This window comes from Coffea arabica, chromosome 6c, assembly GCF_036785885.1.
Source record: "Coffea arabica cultivar ET-39 chromosome 6c, Coffea Arabica ET-39 HiFi, whole genome shotgun sequence".
NCBI classification, from domain to species: Eukaryota; Viridiplantae; Streptophyta; class Magnoliopsida; order Gentianales; family Rubiaceae; genus Coffea; species Coffea arabica.
Window position 1 is genome coordinate 26,198,207 of NC_092320.1, and position 23,029 is coordinate 26,221,235.

Consider the following 23,029-nt stretch of genomic DNA (forward strand, 5'->3'; position numbering starts at 1 on the left):
ATATCCTTTTTTTACCTTTTTTTTTTGGATATTGTGATTTGTTTGGAGGGAATGGTGATGATCCAAAGCCGAAAGGAAGGGGATGAAAACATAAAAACTAAATTTGTTAGGAAGGAAAAAAAATTAACTTTCTAAATGAAATATCAAGAAGGGAAAAATTATTTCTAAATGAAATATTATGTTTTAAGTACATATTAATTTGATATAATCATTAAGGTAGAACAGTTAATTAAACCCCTAGAGGATTAATTATGTTTCAAAAAGTAATATAAATAATTTCTATGATTTTGAAGCAGTCATTTAGACTATATTAATGTTTACTCCAAATGATGATAATGTTATAAATTCATGAAAAGTGAAAGTTTTTTAAAGAACTATTATCTTTGCAATATTCCAACAAAAATTTTGCCATTTGATGTAGGAGTGGACAAAATTATCCGCTAACCCGAAAATCCACCATATCTAATCCAATCAAATCTGAAAATTAAGATACTCGATCTATATTATTTAATCGAGTCAAAAGAGGGTTGGGTATCCGCTAAAATGCGGGGCAGGTTAGGGTTACATAATTAAAAATTCGCGAGTATCCGACCCACCCCACATATATATATTTTTTATTTTTATATGCATACTATAAAATAATATTTTTTAGAACTAAATAAGTAATTTCTATATATATGAGAGACTATAGTTTATTTACAGGATTTATTTATAGAGATCATGATCTTATGTTTTATATGACCTGACCCTATCTCAGCAGGTACTCTATAACCAAGTACCCGTTGATATGCAAGGTAGATAAGGATTAAAAAATGGCTGACCCGTAAGTTACATGCCAGGTCAGCCAAATAGTGGACGGGACAGGTACTCAACCCACGCCCACCCCTAATTTGATGTGCACATTTTATTTTGAATTAAGAAACTTTACTCCAAATTGCTTAAAACATTAAAATCACAATGTAATGTTTTGGATCTGTTTAGGGTTGTAAATCAAACAAAACAATTTGGTACTCAACTTGAACTAGATTCGAACTAAACTGGTTCAAGTTTGTTTGTTTAGGTATCAATCCAAACCCAAACATGATTTCAAACTCAAAAATATTAATGAACCAATCATGATTTTCATGTCGTCTGACTTGATATGTTCAGAAACATATAAGCCAAGTAAATTCGCTAAAAATATACATATAGTTTCCCTACTTAACTTCACTTCTTTCCTTTCCATATATTACTTATTTTAAGAGATAGCAAGCATAAAATACTCTCGTCTCTTTAATAAGCATAACTGATTTCACCGTAATAGATTTCTTGAATATCATAAAACAAAATTAAGGGAAAAAAGCAACATATTAGGGTGAATATCTCTATACAATACAACATGAAATTTCAAATTGAATCAAGTTTTGATTGTATGTGTTTGAATTTGATACTTTGAGGAGCCAAACCAAACTTTTTGTAAACATACATCTAAAATTTCAAACCAAACCCAATCAAATACAAACCAAGTTCAAACATTTCATTTAATCTTCAAACCAATCATGAAGATACCTCTGTTCGTTGAAGCTTGTTTTCAACCCAAGATCTGTTGAGTTTAAAATGGTACATTACTTCGCAAGCTTTGTTTAAAACAGCTGAGATCCTTTCAAGAATTCTTGCAATGCCTCGAGATGCTATACAAATGAACTCTATGATGCTTTCAGTTTCACTCTTAACCCATGTTATCTTTCAAAAAAAAAGTGGTATTATAAGTGAAACATTAATGTTATCATCTCTATAAGTTCAAAAATTAAGAAATGGAAGAGATGAGTTTCTTCTCTATTCATAGTGCTTGTCAAAGTAATGGACGGGAAGTTGAAAGAGTCTTCCAGAAGCCCCGCCTTGGTTTGGGTGTATTGCAAAGTCCAAATAAATAGATGACTTTCAAATTTATAATCAGCTTGATATAAAAAGTTTTTTTAAATATAAATGGGAGGTATGAATTCGAAACTTTTCACTTATACACTTTCTTCACCTAGACCATCGAATTCATCCCTTTCCCGACCTGAAATTAGATGACTAAAGTATATAGCAAAAATTGATAGTTGGAGGATTTAAAATGCTGAAACTAGTGGATTGACAACTACTTCATCCTTCTTAAGAATTCTCGATCTTCCTATTCCCTTCTGCCAAAATTTCCCTTTTTTTCTGGGTTATTTTGTTACAAGCAGATGGATGTAATCACGGATGATAGAAAGCCTACACATATAGTAATCTAATCTAGTGCATAACTTTTATGACATAAATTTTCTCATTTGTCTTCTCAATTATGGACATAAACTCAACATAATACCAAAACCTATAAGGAACTCCAATACCCCAATGAATTGGCCAATTAGTTAAATGAATCAATAGACTATTCCAACCCATTCTTTACTCAAAAGCAGTATCCGTTTGTATTTATTTAGTTGTTAAAAAGTTGCTGCAAATAGAGAAACCAGTTTGGGCTTCAATATTCGTAACTAAATTCGACAAAACTAAAGTTATGTAATGCAATTAAAATTAGTCATCTTCTTTGGTCTTACGATTTTCACAGAAGTTAAAATTAGAAAAGAAAGAACCAAAAAAAAATCCTATTAACATATTAGTTACAAAAACTCGAACATGGTATGCAAAAATATGTCAGTCAGGTAGAACTGAAAACAAGTCTCAATGAGTCGGAGAAAGATATGTTCACAATTGGTTTCAAAATTAAAAGAAATGTTTGAAATTAATTTGTTTTTAAATTTTTTTTGAAAGAAACAGATCGAGTTTGGTTTGAAATTTCAGATGATATGTTCACAAGCTTGGCTTGGCTTGTCAAAATATAGAGTTCAAGCACATACCATCAAAACTTGGATCGGTTTGAAATTTTATAATGTATTATATAGAAATTTTCACCCGAATTGTTGCTTTTTTTTTTCCTTAATTTTTGCTCTTTGATATTCAAGAAATCTATTACAATGAATTAGAAATATAATTAAAATCAATTATGCATATTCAAGAAACAAGAGTATTATAGGAGTGCTATTTTGGAAGATAAGTAATATACAATAAGAGGAAAGAAGTGGAGTTAAGAATGAAAACTATAGGTATATTTTTACGAAGTGCCTTATACGTTCCTAAACATACCAAGTTAGACAACATGAAAATCATATTTGATTCATTAATATTTTCAAGTATGAAATCATATTCAGGTCTCGATTGATGCCTAACAAATAAGTTTGAATGAGTCTGATTCGAATCGAGTTCAAACCAAGTACCGAATTGCTTGGTTCGCGTCTTGTACGGTTGCACCTACAATTGACTCCCTAATTTGCCACAAGCTTTCGAAGAAAATTTGGACCATCCTGCAACTCGAATTTTAGTCTGGACCCCTATGATGAATCTAAGCATCAACTATTGTCTACGGTTGCACTTTCAACATTAGTGAACCCCGATCCAAGCTTGTCAATGATGCTGATATCCATGATGTGACGACTAGAAAATTCGCTTATATTTTCTTAAAATTCCCTCTTATTTTGATTAACTTACTTTATAACATCTTTACTACTCATTTACTCCCTCAATAGTTGTAATGAATAAGAGATTTAAGAGTTTTACCCTTAGTTTTATAGTTCGGGTAAACTAGGATTTTTACGTTTTTGGGTAGTATGATTACTCGGTACAGAGTGTGTACTGAATTTGGTGATTAAGAGTGAGTTTTAGATAAGAAAAAGTGTGTGATTAGAAGTAATAATAATAAGTTAGTGAATTATAAGTGAAAACCCTAGTACGTACAAGTTAAGGAAAAACGGTGTGAACCGACTTGTACCATTCGCTACCGATTGAATATACCACTTGAATACTACTTTATTACCTTAATGTCCTTGCTTTTATTTCAACTAATTAACCTTAAAATATCTCTTAAACCAGCCACAATCTTTGACCAAAGAAAAGAGGAAAAAAAGGAAAAAACTGAGAGTTAATCCTATGGCGACACTTGGCGGCCATCTACCTAACTTTGACCAACCAATTTCCTTCATTTTATAACCAAATTCACTTCATTTCCTCTTCATTTCTGCACATTCTGGCCGAGCTTCAAGAGAGAGAAACACAAGAGAGAAACTAGCAACGTTCACCTTGAATCCATCCTTGTTTGAGTGCAAGCAACCGAACTCAACCGATTAACCTTTCCTTTTGTGCTTGGAAGACTTGGGGTGCTGAAAATTTGGGAAGAAAGTGGTGTGTTTCTCACTTACAAGGGACTTTTGGAAGGTATTATGGCTGCCTTTCCTTTTTCTCTTCCTTAATCTTGTTTAAGTTTGGATAGAATCTTATATTCTTGGATTGAGATGGTTAATTTGTTAGTTTGGCATGATATGTTGGATTGTTGAGGTAGGGTTTGAGATTTTCAGTGTGTTTATTGTTGTTTACATGGTATATGATGTGGAGGAGCTTGGATAGGGACTTGGGTAGTGATTCAAAACATGAATGAGATTAGTGTAGACACCAAATTTTTGGTGTTTTATTATTTATTATTCGTTTTTTATTTGTTCTATTTTTATTCGTCACAATTAGTTTTATTTACTTTTAGTTTTAGTTATTTTAGCCATTTTAGCGTAGAATTTCTCAAAGGAAAAAGAAAAGCGTTCAAAAAAAAATATGTTTTAGTTGTTTTAAATTTAGTTTCATTATTTAAAAATGAAAATGAAAAAATGATGAAAAATTGAAAAACGAAAAAAAAGGGAAAAAGAAGAAAAGAAAAAAGAGGAAAATCTTAGTTTTTTATTTTTTGGTTATTAATTTTGTACATTTTATTTAAATTTAAGTTTGTTTGAATTATTATTATTTTTATTGTGATTTAAATTAAGTGATTAAAAAAAAAAAAGCCGCTCATGCATGCGGCGTATAAAAACATTTGCAGAAAATATGGCAAGGGTATGATCGGATGGCTGGAGGATAGAGTAGAACAAACCTTTCATCCTCACCATTGGGGTGAGGGTTGAGAGTTAGAGGTTCCATATAAAAGGAAAAACACAGCCGAAGGAGAGGACAGAGAGGAATGACGGCCGAAAGATCTACAAAGAGAGAAAACTGAGAAACCAGAAAAAAAAAGGGGCTGACGGCTAGAGAAAAGGCTGAGAAAGTGACGGCTAGAATCTGGAATAGAGGAGGAACGGCTGGGGTTTTGGCTAAAGAAAGAAAAACAGAAAGGGCTGAGAGAGGGATAAGAGATGACGGCTGGGAGGTTGAACAAAAAAGAAAAGGAGAGGCACGGCTAAAAATCTGAGGAGGAGCAGCCGCAAGGGAGAGAGTAAGAGGATAGAGTGACTGACGGCAAAGGAAAACAAGAGAGGCGACGGCAGAGGAAAAAATCGAGAGCTTTGTGAAAAAAGAGTGAAAATAACCGAGGAGAGAGCTGAGTAGAGTTGACGGCTGTGGGGGTTTAGAAACAAAAGCCAAAGAGAGAGGGGGGGTTAACGGAAGAAAGGAAAGGAAGAAGGAAGCGGCGGCTGAACAAGAAGAAACGTTGCTGTGTTCCAGAAATTTCTTCACCAGAAATCTGTGGCGTTGAAATCGACGTCCTCACGCAATTTCTTCGTTTCTGCTTTGTTCACGGGATCCCATAAGGTGTTAAAGGTAATCCCTTTACTTCATATCTTCAAGCAAGCCCAGCAGATTCGAGGTTTATGTAGGTTTGGAATTAGTTTTTGACTCATTCTTGCCGTTTATTCTTGCCGTTTCTGTTTGTTTCTGTTTGTGTGTTCTTTCATTTCTGTTTTTCGCATGACCTTCAATGGTTGTCTCCTGCATTTTTGTGTTATGTTTGGGAGTTTAATGGATTTGGATGACTAGTTTTCTGGTTTGGTTTGAAGGTCCGAAAGAATGAAATGGTTGCTTCATGGTCCGAGAATGAAATGTTTGGTGTTTTCCTTGCTGCATATTTTGGTTTCTTCATTGCTAAAATAGATATCTGGAAAATGTGTGTGCATTTGGTGAATAAATGGTGGGTTTAATGAGATGTTTTGACATTTTAACCTACACGAGCTTTGTAGCTGCAAAATTTCTTAGCAAAAACAAAAAGAAGTTGCATTCTCTGTTTTGTTTTTCTATTCTGTGATTGCACATCAAGTTTTTCCACCTAAATTGCATGTTTAACCTGTTTTGAGGGAAAGGAAATAGGAGGTTTGGAGTTGAGTTTGTATGTTTAAAGTCTGAAATGTTGAAATCAGGTTCAAATACTTGCTGGAAAAATAAGTAACCAAATTGCCTAACCATTCTTGTATATTTTTCCAGATTTTTTGCATGATCCCTTTCTAAGTTCTTTTGCTTGATTCGATGGTGGGGGGGTCATGTAGTTCGCTTAACTTAAAGTTGTAGGGTTGGTTTTTGAAAATATCTGCTCAAAGTTGTATGAGAGGCCGAAATCTACATTTGAAAATGAAAGTTGGCAGCTAGCTTTGTGATAGAATTTTTAAATCATTTGTCAAAAGTCTTAGTTGCAGAAGCTTGTTTGTAGCTTTGAATGAAAGCTTGTATGAAATTTTTCCAACAATTGAATTATCTTAAGGTGCTCAGCCATGTTTTGTTTGGAATTGTTTCAAAGCTGTGTTTTGCCGAGATTACATGAAAGTTGCAAAGAACTTTGCTACACTTTACATCTAGCTGCTATGTTTAGTTCTTTTAAGAATAGATGTTTGTGGTTGAGTGAGGTTCATAACATGAGTTGAAGGTCTTGCTTTCATTTTCGTTTTGCTGCATTGATAAACATCACTTGGACTGTTCAGTTTTTTGCATGCATGTTGTCCGACCATTGATGTCTAAATTTACAAGTTTCATGATGCAAAGTGGGCAGATTGTATGATAGTTGTGTTTGGATTGTGTGCTGTTTTAATGTTAAGTTGAAAAGCTGGATGATGGAGCTGAATTCTACACTTGAGGCTAAAGCCTGCAACTAAGAAATGAAGATTGCGGCTGGGCTCTTTGAATTGCAGAGAGCCCTGCTGCATCTTTTGTTTTTCCTTCTTTTTCCTTCTTTTGCTGTTTAATTTTTACCCTTGATGGTCAGCTTCAATTTTTGTTTTAATCCTGCAATGAAGTTGCATGTTTAGTCAATGATTGATAGTAGAAATCCTGGCATTTGATGAACATATTTGCATGATAAAATGGAAAGGAATTCACGGCAGAAATGTTGCAAGAAAAGAACACTTCTTCTACGTAGATTGCATGCATGAAAATCTTTCAAAAATTGCATTTTGGCCCCCCAAGTCTCCCCCTGTTCCACTATGACCCAACCAATTGAATGATTTCCTCAATTTGGTCCTTGGCAGCTCTAATTTTACAGCTTTTCATTGCTTGTTTGCTTCAAGTAACTACCATGTTTTGTTTAAATTGCACTTAAGTCATGACTTTAGAGGCTTTACGATCAAGTGAGCTTTGTTTTGCACATTTTCTTTAATTTTCCCAAATAAATTGGTACCTTGACCATTTCTTTTATTTTGGAGGATAAATAAGTGACTTCACCCCATTAGAGCTCCAACTCAAGGGAGGTATAACTTCTTTTATCTTTTTTGTCTCTCCTATGTGATCCAACGTGCTACGTGAAAATTGCATGTCCACTTGCTTCCCTTGTTTTTCTTTAATTCCTTTCATTTATTTCATTTACTTTTGCTTTTTATTTAAGTTATTCTTTATGGGGTATGTGTACACCTCTTGGCTTGTAATAGATAGGGCTTGGAAAGCACTTGATGAAGACCTATTGAAGACGTGTGCCTAGCTAGCAAATGTAATAGGTTCATTAGCTTGATTGCTTGTTTTTGTGGCTATGTGTTAATTTGCTTTATTAGGTTCTTGCATCTAGTCGAGCATGCTAAGTGTTATGTGCTATGTGTTTATGAGTGTTTGACATGTCTACTCGCTTTTCATAGCCGTGAATGAATGTGATGGATGAATGTACGTTTCCACTAGTCCAACGCTAGTAGGAATTCATAGAATGGGCTAGTCCAACGCTAGACCCTTAGGGATTTCTCTCGTGAGTCCATACTTGCATGTTTCACTTCATTTCATGCATTTTTCTTAGTTTTCTAGCATTTGGCATGTTCCTCCGATCCTTTCCCCTTCATGCATCCATATTAGAATTGCCTAGGGTAGAGTCGACCTTATCCTGAACTAGGGACACTAGGCACGAGGGAAGGGATCCCACCCCTTTCCTTATTTACTTTTCCTGCTTTTTATATCATTTAATTGTCCAACGTGTTATGTGATTATGTGTTGAACTAACTTTCCTTGTCTCTTGCCTTTGCATTCACAAACGTTAGGAAATAAGAGGTCTGGCATGACATTTCTTTTAGGACCTACCCTTGTAGATAGGTTATTGCACGTTTAAAAATTGTGGTATATTTCATTTATAAATTAATAATGTCATACCATTTTAGGCCTACCCTGGCAGATAAAGGGTTCCTTAGGTCATGTTTCATTTCAAATTGCATATTTTACTGCTTTAATAAACTGGCATCATGCCCTAGAAAGGGAATGCCATTTAGGGGATTCCGTGTTAGGAATAAGCCACCTTGTGTCTCGGATACTTAATCCAAGGAGACTTGCACGTCTACATTTTGTACCATCCAAAGGGGTAGTGCACAAGGTAAGGTAGGATCCGATCATTTTCATAGAGCGATCTTTGGAATATGAGCGTCTGACAATCACTTTTTGGCCATTTTATCAAAATTGGTGAAATTTTCTTGCGTAAAAGGACATTAATTTGAAGAAAATTCACAAATGATTCCTCCTATTGAGACGATAAATAAATTGGGGCCAAAATTTGATTTTAGAAGGCTCATAGGCTAATGCATCGTAATAAATTACCAGTGGATAGCTTGATTTTTTTTAATAAGCTCCCAATTCCATTCAATCTATTGGATCATTTCATTCATCAATTTCATTCAGTCTATTTTATCAATTTACCCTTTTTAGGGTCATCCGGTCGATTTTTGAATAAATCATCAATTCATTTGACCAATTTACCCTTTTTAGGGTCATCCGATCGATTTTTGAATAAATCATCAATTCATTTGACCAATTTACCCTTTTTAGGGTCATCCGGTCGATTTTTGAATAAATCTTCAATTCATTTGGCTAATTCACCTATTTTTAGGGCAATCTGGTCGATCTTTGAATAAATCACCAATTTCATTCAATTCATTTGATTAGTTAAGGCAATTTTGTTGATTTTCGATAAATCATCAATTTCGTCCGATTCATTTGACCAGTTTACCCTTTTAGGGCGATCTGGTCAATTTTGAATAAATCTTCAATTTCATTTAATTCATTTGACCAATTTCAGTTTTTAGGATGAACCGGTTCATTTTGAATAAGATTCTCAATTTCATGCGATCAGATTCCTTTTTAGGATGATCCGGCCAATTTTGAGTAAGTTTTTAAATTTCACTCAATTCATTTGACCCGTTTCCCTTTTTAGGGTAATTCGGTCGATTTAAATAAATGGTCAACTTCATTCAACCCATTTGACCAATTTGGGTCTCAATGTCGAATTTCAAATAGGGAAACCTAGTCGATTTTGAGAAAATTATCAGTTGGAGTTTTGATCCGTGCTTCACTGAGAAAATTTGTCAACGAATTCCAATCTCTTCGATAGGAAGTTCGTCAAGGTCAAACCCGTACGTTTTTTGCAAGTTCTTGTATCGATCAAAAGTGATCAATCCCTTCGGACGAGATCCTCATTTTGACCAACGTCTCATCTCATTCCAATGGGCCAAATTTTTCAAATTATTTTTCACTCCATGAGTTGATCGGATCCATCAGGTATTGTATAGTGCCTACTCTAACGGATTGCATTTTCATGCTAGGCCTACCCTTGGCATAAAAGGGTTCCCCCATAGGACATGCATACCGATTTTGCAGTTTTGCCTACTAACTCGGGGTATTTTTCTTTTGTTTTCCCCCTCCCCTGCATTCATAAAAATGTTTCAATAAGGCGAAAATATTCTTCTATATCTGATGATAATTTTAATCCAATAAAGTTTGAAGATTACAAGTATTACTTGATTCTTGGGCAGACCTTGCCACGAAAACATAAATGATCTATCTGGAAGCTCTACGCTAAAGCCTCTGAGAGATTTTGTAATTGTTTTCCAAAGGGAAATTCTGTTTATTTGATTTGTTAGTACATTTTGTTCCAAAAGAAAAGGAGACAAAAGTGTATATGTTGAGCTCTTTACGAGTTTCTCTCTTCTCATTTGTATCATAATTGAATGAGAAATTTTGTTTCAAACTTTTTCAGCAATAAAATTTTTGGATAATTATTGTTTTATGTACATTTCATTCTTTATTCTTACTCATTGGAGATTTCATAATGAATTTTAAGAAAATAAGACCAAATTGAGATTTCCTCAACCTCCAGCCTGAAAATTCACAAGTGTATGCTTTCTAAAATCCTTACACTCGATTGGTGATCCAACCTGTACAATAAAAGTGCTCAAAAATAAAAGAGGTCACTCAAAAGGCCCAATGAGATACCTTTTCTCCTTCACTTAACCCCAAAATAAAATCAGTCACATTGATTGATAAATTGCAAATTGGGACAACCTTGGCTTGAAAATGTCCGATGTGTCTAATTATATTCAACTCACATCTAAGTGAAAGCAAAAATGTGCATTATTCTTGTTTGTTTTGAAAATTTGGAATGATACTTTGAGCATTCGTTTCTCTACCTATACACATTTTATCATTTGCTCTCCTATTTGAGCCTTTAAAAGAATAATTTCGTTTCAAATGAGCGCCTTGATGATCACTACCCTATATTAGAAAATTTTCGAATATCAAAAAGGGGAATGGATTTTCAATAACTATTTCGTTACTTTGGTTGTCATGAGGTGTAAGAATGATACTTTGGCCATCGTTTCTACAACCTAAACACCATTTATCCCTTGCATCCTCATTTGAGCCAAAAAATTGGTGGTTCTTTTCGAGTGCACATATGATCGCACCCCACTTTGGGGAAGGAGATTGGGGAATTTTGAAAAAAAAGGGGAAAGGGAACCGCAAATTGAGAAAAATTTGATTTCACTTGGGTTCCAATTTTGAAAAAAAAAAAAGAAAATAAGGAGATTTGTCCGCACGGACCACCTATGTTTCACAAATATGGATGAACAAGGGTCTTCCTCAGTCAGTTAATTCAGATACATGCCAGAAATTTTCCATTAATGAAAGTTTCCTTTCAAAGTTATTGTAAGGAACAGAATAAAAGTCAGGCTCTCTTCTTTTCCGATCAAGCATTCTATCCCTAGTTATCCCTTTTGAGCCTTCAGAATAAAATACTTCATTTGGCAACCCCTGAGAATCGCAAACCCCGCACTGGGGGCAAGTTTGAGTTGAAAAAAGGAAAAATTTCAAGAAGTGAAAAAAGTGATAAAGCAACAAAATCCAAAAGAAAAGAGAAAAGAGAACCTCAGTTCAAAAATAAATTGGGGCAAATTTTGTGAAAGTTTCAAAGAATGGCAAAAGGCCGAAATGTCAAAAGAAGAAAGAAAATGAAAGTGAAAAAGCCTCAATTGAGCATAAATTGGGGCAAGTCTTGATTTAACCCTAAAATAGGGTTGGCCCAACAATGCGATCTCAAATAGGGTTGTGTATTTGATATCTCAATAATTGTTTATTCCACGCTTGGATCCTAACAAGTGATTTCAGAACTTGGTTGCGAGACTGGGTTACTCACAAGCACTTGGATACTAACAAATTGAATAGTTGGATCAAGAGCTTGGTTATTTATGGTTAGATTCTGGTTAACTATTGAGATCAAGTGGGTTGATGGTTGTTACCCATTGAACAATTTAATGAGTGGTATCCTTGTTTTAATGGCTTGGCAAAAAGCATTAATGGTAAAAGATGGAAGCCAAAAAACATGAAAATACTTGACGGTGAATCTATGCAGGTGATTCAAGGGTCAAGGAAAAAGTGGAATCTAATGTTGATTTTGGATGTGAATCGGTGGAGACTTTCTCACACCCCCAGCGGTTGATACTTCATTCTGGTGGATATTAGATGTTGGTTATGTTCTTTGGGTAGTGTAGCACGTGCCGCAAAAAAAAAAGATTTAATTTCTATGCACCAAAAGACTCTGACAATTACGAGTTTTTCATTTTATGTGGAGTCTTGAAAATGACACGTGACGAGACAGTCCTAAGGATGAGAAGAAGTATGGTGATTTTACCACTTAGTTACGTCAATGATTAGGGTTAGAGCTTACAGAAGGAGATCCCGGATTGCAAGTGGTTGTGAAAAGAAATCCTGCAAAGGGAGATGGTAAATTGAGACACCTTCTCACGAGTCAACTGGAGATTGGACTCGAGATAATTACATATGTTCATTTGTCGATTGAATCAATTTGGTGTCAGAACTGTATTGATTCGGATGTGTAATTCGGTACCATATTATTTGGTAGTTGAAGGCAAATAGTTGTTAAAAGAAATTTTTGCCAATGTAGAGATTTGTTAGGAAATTGGGTTAATTTCTTTTAGGTAGAATTCTTGTTTTGTGTGGAAGTAACTAGTTTTTTAATTGATTTTAGTTGCTTGAAGTAGTAGTCAAGGAATATTCTATTTAGTTTAGGATTAGAAGTTATTTCCTATTCTATGCAAGTCTAGAAATTAGAATTGATTTCTTATTGTTATTTGATTTTTGGCTAAATAATGCTCCCTATAAATAGGTAAGTTGGCATACTACACAAAAGATACACAAGGGCATACAAGAGACAACATATAGCCTTATACATGGGGTGGTGAGAGAGGGTTCTTGGAGATGAGAGATGGTATACAAGGGTTGGTTTAAGTTCAAGTTATACTCTTGTATAAGGTTTACCTCTCATAATAAAGAATGAGTTTTCTCTCCGTGGACGTAGGCTCAATGGTAGAGTCAAATCACGTTAAATATTGTGTATTATTCATCTTTCATGGTTGTGGCTTGTTTGTCATTAAATTGTTGTGTACTTGATATCTGAATAGTTATTTGTTCCACGCTTGGATCCTAACAGTGGCTCTCCAACCATTTTTCGTACAAAAATGATAATTGATCCATTTCCAAGACAAATATTTCAATGCAAAATTTGTTTGAGCGTCTAATATTTTGCAAGTCGAAGTGTAGTGGTAGTGCTGTCTTATGTCTCCACCAGATTAATGGCTTTGTAGCTATCTTCATGGAAAATCGACAGTAGATTTGATCTACTTTCTAAATCGAATGTTTTGGTGTAAATTTTGTTAGATTAAGATGTGTTTTTTTGGTAGGAAGTATGGTGATAATGTCATCTAGTGATTGATCGTTGATCTACTATTTGAATTGAACTTTGATTTGGACATATTTTTAGGTGGTCAATGGAGGCACCAACTTCAAAGTTCAACCCCTATCGGCCGTCCTTTGCCCATTTTTGGATAATTTTCAAACTAGATTTGTGAGGACTCGTATTTTATTTTATTTATTTATTTTATCGATTTATTCACTTATTTATTGGTTTACCTTAAAATAGGTATTTTAATGATTAATTACTCAAGTATTAATTAGTTATACAATCGTTACAAGAATTTTTTAGAAATTTCCCTTTATCGCGCGCGAGTCGGAAGTTCGCGTTTTCGCGCGCGCGACTAATTGAAGGACTTTAGAAAATTATTGTTAGACTACTAAGAGTGGATAATAATAGTGTGAAAGGAATTGTATTAGAGGTTTAGTGCACAAGTGAAACAAATCCGAGAGGAATTGAACACGAAACGCGCGCATATGCCCACTATTGAGAGTTGACTTTTGTGCCAAAATTTGAACTACAACTACCAAGCTTCCAAGACAAGCTTCACCATCAGCAAACCCTCTCTCTTTTCTCTCCTATACTGGCCGAAACTTCAAAGGAGGAAGAAGGAGCAAGTTCATCTCATTTCACCTCAAATCATCCAACCATTTTACTCCAAAATCATCACACAAACTCAAAACAACTTGGAGAATCACTTGGACTAGGAAGAGAGCAGCTTTCTCATAGTTTCTTGGAGCTCTTAGTGACCAAAAATTTCTGACTTTTCATCATCCAAGAGTTGGTAATCATCTAACCTTTTAAACTTGGTTTTTGTAGGTTAAATTTGACTTGGAAGCTTGTAGCTTCATGTGGTTATCTTTATTTGGTTAAAATTCATTTGAGTGGGCTCTATAAAATCCCACAATGGACATGTTGGATTGATATGATGATTATGGGTGTTATTTATGTTGATTAAGTGTTAAACTAATGGATATAAGTTGAAAAAGTGGAAAGAAAGTCAAAGGAAAGCTTGCATGAGAAAGGGCCGAATTCTGCCCTGTTTTTACAGAGCACTTGGTGCGATTTTTTTGTGGTCAAATGACCTTGAATTTGTTGTAGATATATTGTTTAGGTTTTTGGAAAATTTTCACAAAAAATTGCTTGATTTGGTTAAGAAAAAGTTGAGTTTTGAACAAGAACAAACTGGAAATTCGCGTATCAGGGGTTCTCTGGCAGTGAACTTTGAACGATCATAACTCTTTCCTGAACGATCATAACTCCGATGTCAAAATCAACTACTGTTTGCGGAATTTGAAACTAGACATTTTCAGTTTTCCAACAGTATAAAATGTATTTCCTGATTTGAAGTGAGTGAGCCATACTAGTTCACCAAAATTACCTATTTTGTTTTGTTGCTTTGCTCGAGAGTCAGTGACGTGCTGGGACTTGTTGCTTGAATATAAGCTAGTTATGAACTGAATTTCAAAATGATTTCTTCTGATGAATTGTAGCCTTAGGAATTTAGTTTCCAACGCCACCAACCATGCCCAATTTCAAGTTGAATTGACTGAGTTATGGCCAAATTACAGAACTGCACCAGTGATAGAAAACCCTAACTTTGGCTAGCCAAATGGCTTAGCTCGAATGGGGACTTGTTATTTTGAAACTTTTGGTGTCAATCACCTACCAAATGTATGTTGGATGTTTTATAGACCTTTTCTTCACAAATGAACCATATTTGAGATGATTTCATTGGCCAAAGGTTCGAAAAAGGAAAACAGAAGCATAAGGCAGAATTGCCTTGGAAATTCCTGGAACTTTAGTGGTCTTGTTAACTGACTTTCTGTACGAATTTTTGCATAAAATTTGAGAGAGGAGTATCCTTTATATGGTAGTGTAATCATACCAAATTTGGTACCATTCCAAGTCCATTTCAATGCCCAACTGAAGTCCCAAAATTTATGTTTCAAATCTGGAAAATTGCCCAATGGTCTTCATTTTGAACCAACTTTGAACTGCTATATCTTGGCGCTCAAAACTCTGATTCTTATTTCGTTTGTTGTGTTTTAAACTTTGATTGTAACTCTAATTGAGTTTCAAATTTTAGAAGCTAGTTCACATTCTGTGAATTTTTCCAAAGTTTACTAAAAACCAACACCGAATCTGTCTTGGAAGTGCAAGTCAATAGCTATAAGCCAAAATTTGAGTGTCTTCTATTTAGAATCATGGAAAAATATCTTCAAGGAACTTTTAGTACTTTGGAATTAGTTTCCAACGGTACCAAGTTTTCCAATTTTAGACCTACAGAGAGTGAGATATAATTTTTCAAAAAATGCACATCAAATCTGAAATTTCTGAACTTAAAGGAAATTGAGTTTTTAGAACCCTCCATTTTCCTTCGATATTGATTGACCGTTTTACAATTGATTTCAAAGATGAAAATCAGATTTTTCTTGCATTATTAAACCCCACTCTAGAGTCTCAATTTACAAGTAATTAAGGCTCATTTTCATGATATTTTCTTAGATTGTACAAGAGTACAATCTTCCTTGATAATTGAGGGGTCTTAAGTGATAGTGTGTGATAGATAATTATTGTTTACTCAAGCATTCAAGGGGACCTTCAAGAGGACCTCACAACGGACGCTTAAACACTTGAATTGAGCACCACTCTCTCATTTTGACTAGGTGAGTGTCAAGTGTGTGAAAACGTGTTATGTGTTTAATTGTGATTGGAAATTGGGTATTTTGAAAATGCTGAGTCGAGTGTGTACTTTACCGCACTTGTTCTTATTAAAGTGAAGTGTACTTGAATTACTTGACATGAAATACTTGAAGTGAATATTTACGTGAAGTATACTTGAATTACTTGAAGTGACTTATTAAGTGAATTAAGTGAAGTGTTTCAATGATTAATTATGCTATGGCTGCATAAGTCGATTGGAGTGAATCTCCTCGACTCCTAGTGATACTAGTGGGGGACGCCCAAATCTTATTGGCCGACCTTGCAACTCGAGCCGGCATGAGCACGGTCGAGAAGCTTGGTGAGCCTTAAGAAACGTGTATAAGTTTGATCTAATGAGGAGATCTTGCTTGACATACTTGAGTAGTATTGTCTTATATAAAAGATAGGCGGGTCCGGTACAGGGGTATGCAATGGTGATCGGGGAACGAGTAAGTGAAGTTCTACGGATTATAACCTACCCGATCGACGGAGTGTCAACTCGTGGAGGTTCTTGATCGTGCAAGTGGAAAATAGCTCCTGAGAGCTCTTATATCCTTGAATTGTTTCTGTTTACTTTTCTCGCCCGAATGGTTATTTACTTGAATATTACTGTTTATTTGTTAAATGGGATTGTTACTTGGACAACGTGCTTGCATGTGTGTTTCTTGGTCTCACTGAGTATTGGCTCATTCCATTAGTTTGTTTTCCTTAACAGGTGGATTGGAAGATTATGAAAAGCCGACTAGGTTATGTTTTTTATTGGAATCTTGGTTGTAATTATTTAGTCGACTTTTAATGGTTGTAATTTGGGACTTGATGTATTTTTTGAGAATTTGATGTAAGATTTGGATATTCGATTAAGGAAGCGATTTTTCTTTATGTAGATTTGTATTAATTTGGCATGTATCGTTAAGCTTGAATTGAATTGATTTGAATCCTAGCGAGAGTTGGGCAGGGGTCCTGCAGATACCCTTGGGTTCGTCTTTGGGAGAAGTGGGGGCGTCACAAGATTTCCTAGTTCTTGGGGGGAAAAGTAAAAGAAAAAGCCTTGTGATATACTTTGACAACAAAAAATTCCACCAGACGAGGCAGCCGATGGTGGGGTGTGTGACAAACTACACAGCCGACTTTTTTGAACCCTACATTACATAAACCGTGGAAGGCTGCGGAACAGTGATTGTGCCAATTATTTTGTAATTCGGTCCAGATTTTTCTCCTTCGTTGTCTTTTTGGAGGTCTAAGGTTACTTGGGACCAATTTTCCTGCAATTCATTTTTCCTTGCTAATCTTCTTTTGGACCATTTTGCCCTTTTGTCCTTATTATCCTGTTATTTATGGATGCATTTTGGACATGTTCGTCTTTTTGCTGCTTTGGGAGCCATAAGATGCCACATGTTTCTCATCATTTTGTTCCCCGCAACACACCCACTACCCTTAAACAAAATCTATTTTTGTACTTATTTGTCTACCGTCAGTTTTACTCTGGCTTTAAGCATATGCGCACTTGTTTATGTTGGTGTTCCACTGTCTCTTTTAGCAGCTTAACACCTCTTTATATAAATGTCGTTAAAAGTATACAGTGCATGCATGGCGCGTCTATTTTGCATGGATAGCTAGTTATCTTGAGCTTATCCTTCACTCTTATTGCATTTGAGATTTCAGCCATCTCATCTCATTTGCATTAAATGTTGATGTGAAGTTTCCCCATTATCCATTTTCTTCTCTGCTGTTGATCCATTTTAATTTCTTTCTTGACTTTTCCTATCCATTGGATTAGTCTATTTGACAAAGCTTCCACCGTCTTGGTCATGCTGATCAAGGCCGCTCACTGATTTTCTTTCTATCATCTACTTCCGCTTCTTTCTACGAAAACCATAGAAATCTTCTGCTCTTTTGTTTTGCTTGCGTCCTGCCTTTTGTTTTCCTTTCTATTACTAGTGAGTTACTGTTTTAATGTCTTTCTACTTCGCTGTGCTACTCTATCCCTCCTTAGTTTTTTCTTTCCTAAAATTTTTTGCATACCCACATCGCAGTCGAGAGATGTGCTTTGTCTGCGTCTTATTTGCTCTGACCTTTTTGTTAGTTTCTTTAAACCACCCTGATTCCCTTTTGTCGTTCACCAATTTATTGTGTGTTTTCCAGTTGATTGCTTTTAATGAGTGTAATTACTCTTATATTCATGGGAATGTTCTGCTGTCATCCACAATTAAATGTGTTCAGTGCAATTATTTTGCTTCTTTCTGTTCATCTCTTGTTCATCTGCGTTTTCTTTTACATGCATGCTTTTTCTTACTGATGAACTCTTTCATCTACGTTGTGTTCTGTGTGCATGCTTTTTCTTTCTATATTTTAGCTAGCTTTATGAGGTCTCGCCATCTCTTTTCCTTCTTATTTTTAAACTATTGAACATTTCTTCCATTTCCCTGTCATAGTATTTTTATACCTTTCCACCCTTTGCTTCTGCTCTTAATCATTTTACCATGACGCACTTTAGCTCATGAATTAATATTCTATAGCTTCTCCTTCTGCAAGTACGCTTGCTTTTAGTTTCTGTTTCTCATTTTGTTTTACCCTTGTAGTTGCCTGTGTTTTTACCATTTAAGTTTCTGAGACATGCAACCAAAATCTTGTGTTTTAGCTTTTATTTATTTGATATTGTTTTTCAATTCAGCAATATTTTTACTATGCCTTTATAATTTTTTGTTTGTATCATTTCTTTGCTGGATTTTATTTTTCCTTATCAAATATACTTATTTCTCATTATGTTCCATATTTATGTTTTACTACTATTTAATCTTTTCCTCTATGCTATTTGCTTCTATTAGTTCCCATCTATATAAATAAAATATCCACTACTTGGGTGCAAGTCTAACACCATGAATTTAAATATTTTCTACTTTATTCATTAGTTAGCTTTTCGTATTTTTGCCTCTACTTTCCTCCGCTTTGGTCTCTTCTATTTTGCTATCCAATGCATATACAAATAATCATAATCAATGCAAAAAAGTACTTATCCATTGCATTTTCTATTTTTTAGATGTGATATATCCAATATTGATGTTGAAGCTTGTTTATTGTTTGCATAACATTTTAAGATATTGACATTGTTTTTTTTATGTCTCTTTTGCATCAGCTATCTTCTGTCTAATTTGCATTGTGGACTTTTCCTACACCACTTTGAAGGTACCTGCATTTCTTTTAAATTTAAATTTTGCATGTTCGTTCCCTAGCTGCATAATTTGCTTTCATCATGTGGCTGAAGAGAAGGTAGAGAAGGAAATTACCAACTCTCTCTCTCGGTATCTTCTAATCGCCTAGGGTTTCCTACACAAGGAGGGTTGTCATGGTGGCCTCTTGGCCGCCTAGTCAGGCGTTTGGAGGTGGTCCGACCCTTCCAACCAAAAGCTTTGCAACTGTGGTTGCTGGGGAGGCGTTGAACACAGCAAGATCCGAGCCTAGCGAGGTCTCTACGTATCGCAGCGAACCAGCTCCGTGCCTGTCTAGGAGCGAGATGCTGCAATTAGCGGAGCCTTTCCGCAATGCACTTGTGGGGCGATTCGCGTACGGCTGCCCATCCATGGAGCAGATCAGAAAATTCATCATAGCTTTAGGATTGAAGGGGGACTGCCCGGTAGGGCTCTTGGACGCGAAACATGTCCTTCTACGGCCAACGTTAGAGGAAGATTACACACGATTGCTGTGCCGCCACACATGGTATGTCTGGAAAGCTGCTATGGTCATCTCTAAATGGTTCTTGGAATTCAGGGCCAACCAAGAAAGCTCCATTGTTCCGGTCTAGGCAGTCTTCCCTGAGCTCCCTTTGCCCTTTTTTTGTGAAGGGGCAGTTAGTGAAGCTTGCGTCGGCGTTGGGTCATTTCTTAAAACTAGATGCGGCTACGGGTGAACTGCGCAGGCCATCAGTGGCCCATGTCTTGGTAGAGGTGGACGTTGCGGCACCACTGACTCAACGAATTTGGATAGGTGATGAGGACTTTGGGTTTTGGTAGCGGGTAGAGTTTGAAACATGGCCGGCCTTCTGCCCTTTCTGTGTTTGTGTAGGCCATAAGGAAGATCTTTAAGCGAAGAAGCATCCAACATTGCAGCCAGCGGCGCTCCATGCGGAGACTTCGAAATCGGCTTGGGTGTACGTACAGAAGAGGGTGAAGGAGGCAGAAGTAGTGGCTGAAACGGACCTAGTCCTTGGAGGCGTCTCCAGGCTCTGCGTAGCGGGAGAGGGGCTTCACCATCATGACGGCCAGCCGGGGTTGCGGAAAAGCAAGGGGGATGATCTAGCCACAAGCGCCTGTCCGACGTTGGAATGGCATGGGAATTCGCGAGAGGAACTAGAGGTTGATCATGAGGGGCAGACGTCTGTCGCGCCCCATTTTTTAAATAAAATAAATAAAAGACGAGTTTAGAAAAATGGCTTTTGATTCAATTTTTGATGGGAAAATGAATTTTTTATTTAAAAAGAAAATGAAAAATATGGGTCTAAATGGGACTTGAAAATGCGACGATTTGACCTAAAATATAGTTTAAAAAGAGTTTTTTGAATGAAAAATGGAGTCGCCACTTGGTATAGAATTAAGGTGTACCAAGTCACCTAAAAATAAATTTTAAAAGAAAAAAAAAAGTAGAAAACCCTTTTTAAACGATTCCAAATCTACGAAAATCAGAGAAAAAGATTCGGAAGTCACATTTGAAGAAAGGAAAGGCAAGGATAAGAATCCAAGGCACCCTTTCAACCTAACCAAGGCTAGTTGCGCAATTTAGTCAAAGATTTTCTTATTTTAACCTAAAGATTTATCACATTTTGATATACTATATGAATGCAAACCCTAGACCTAAGAGGGTGTCGGAGGGTCGAAATGTATCTTCAAAACTTACTTGGTACCAATCACATTAATTGTGACGCCCAATAAAGACTCTTCGAAGAAGTCACGAATAATGCAAGTCATGAGACTCGAAAGAAAGAAAATAATAATAATATACAAATGTGTATGACCTAAAGGAATGCATCATGTCGGGTGCAGGGACTTATACTCGTGACATTCAATGTTCCCTTTCATAGAGAGAATACGAGCGTGCTAAGGCTAGAAAAGCCAAACTCGTCCATATCCCATATTCAAGGGATTTTTCCTTGTCTAGTCAAGCAAATGTACAAATCCTAGGTCTAATATTTAGATAAAATGCAAGTCTAATGTCATGTTTCATACAGAGGGGGTAAGGAATATACATATAAGGAAAAATTTGGGGGAAGGGATATGCGCATAAGGAGGAATTGTCATGATAGAAAACCCTAAAAGGTGAAAAAATATGCATGAAAATGTAATGTAGTCATACAAACATGATCTAGCGTAGGAGGTCCCTAAGGGTCTAGCATTGGACTAGCCCATGTCTATGAGTTTTCACTAGCGTTGGACAAGTGAAAAATCGGAATGAAGGGCCACAACTAGCGTTGGACTAGTGTGGATTCGGAAAAGGGGGCCACAACTAGCGTTGGACTAATGTGGTGACGGCATGCATTTATTATAGTCTAATAAATCAGATAAAGCATAATAAAGCAAATAAACACATAAATCACATAAAGCACATAGCACATAAGCATGATATCTAGATGCAAGAATCTAAGAAAGCGATTAAACACATAGGCAGACAAACATGCAAGCAAAATAAAACAAACAAACAAATGAAGCCCTATCTATTACATTGGGAGGCCCTACTATAATCTAAAAGAGGAGATAGGGTAAATAATTAAAATAAATAAACCCCCTAACTATTACAATTCGGCAACTAAATGCCTTTCAAATGATTGGAATTGAACTAAAACAAATATTCAAAACTTAAATAAATAAAGCAAATAAATAAAAAAAATGAAAACATTCAAAGAGCATGCAATCGAGCACGTAAAGTCACCTAGGGGCACGTAAAGTCACATAGTTGCACGTAAAGTAAGAATAAAGGATAGAATGTACCTCCCTTGAGTTGTGGCCCTAATGACACGAATTTAACTTATTTACCCTCCAAAACAAAAAAAATGTCAAGGCATCATTTTAACTGAGAAAATTAAAGAAAATATGCAAACACAAACTCACTAGATCATAAAACCCTTAAAATGGTGAATTTAGTGTAAATTAAACGAAGCATGATGGTTAATTGAAGCAAACAAGCAATGAAGTTGCAAAAATTAAAGCTGCCAAGAACCAAATTGATGAAATTATTCAATTGATTGGGTCCTAGTAGCATTAAGGAGGCTTGAGGGGTTAAAGTGCTATTCTTGAAAGCCATTTTGCATGCAAGTTCCATGCAAAAACCATGAAACAAGCTTCTGCAAAAAAATCCTACGCTATGAAGCTTCGGCAACCGAGAATGAATCAGGTATCCTCAACCAAACATCAAAGCTTTTGATTAAGAAATAGCTACAACACTACCATAACCCAAACAAACAACAATCATAGAAGAAAACCATGCAAACTCTTAAAAACTTTATGCAGGCCTACGGATGAAACTGCTGCAACAAAACTTGCTGCATTTTCAGTCAGCCTAGACGTAATCATGCGAAGGAGAAGGGATAATGAAATTAGCAACTCAACTCAAAACTGGGAGGACTTGGGATAATGAGAAGGGAAAAACGCAGCTTCATGATCTAAGCAACGTGATGTCGCGCCCCATTTTTTGATAAATAAATAAATGGTTTTAAAAATGTATTTTTTTTATTCAATTTGTGATTGGAAAATGAATCGTGATTTAAAAGAAAAATGGGTCTAAATGAGGGTTTGAGAATGCGACGATTTGACCCAAAATTATAGTTTAAAAAGGGTTTTTGAAAAATAAAAAAAATAATAAATAAATAAAAAAAAATCGGAGTCGCCACTTGGTAATGAGTTAAGGTGTACCAAGTCACCTAAAAAATGAATTTTTAAAGATAAAATAGGAAAAATTAGTAAGAAACCCCCTTTTAAACGACTCCTAGTCCACGTAAACCAAAGAAAAAGGTTCGGAAGTCACATTTGACAA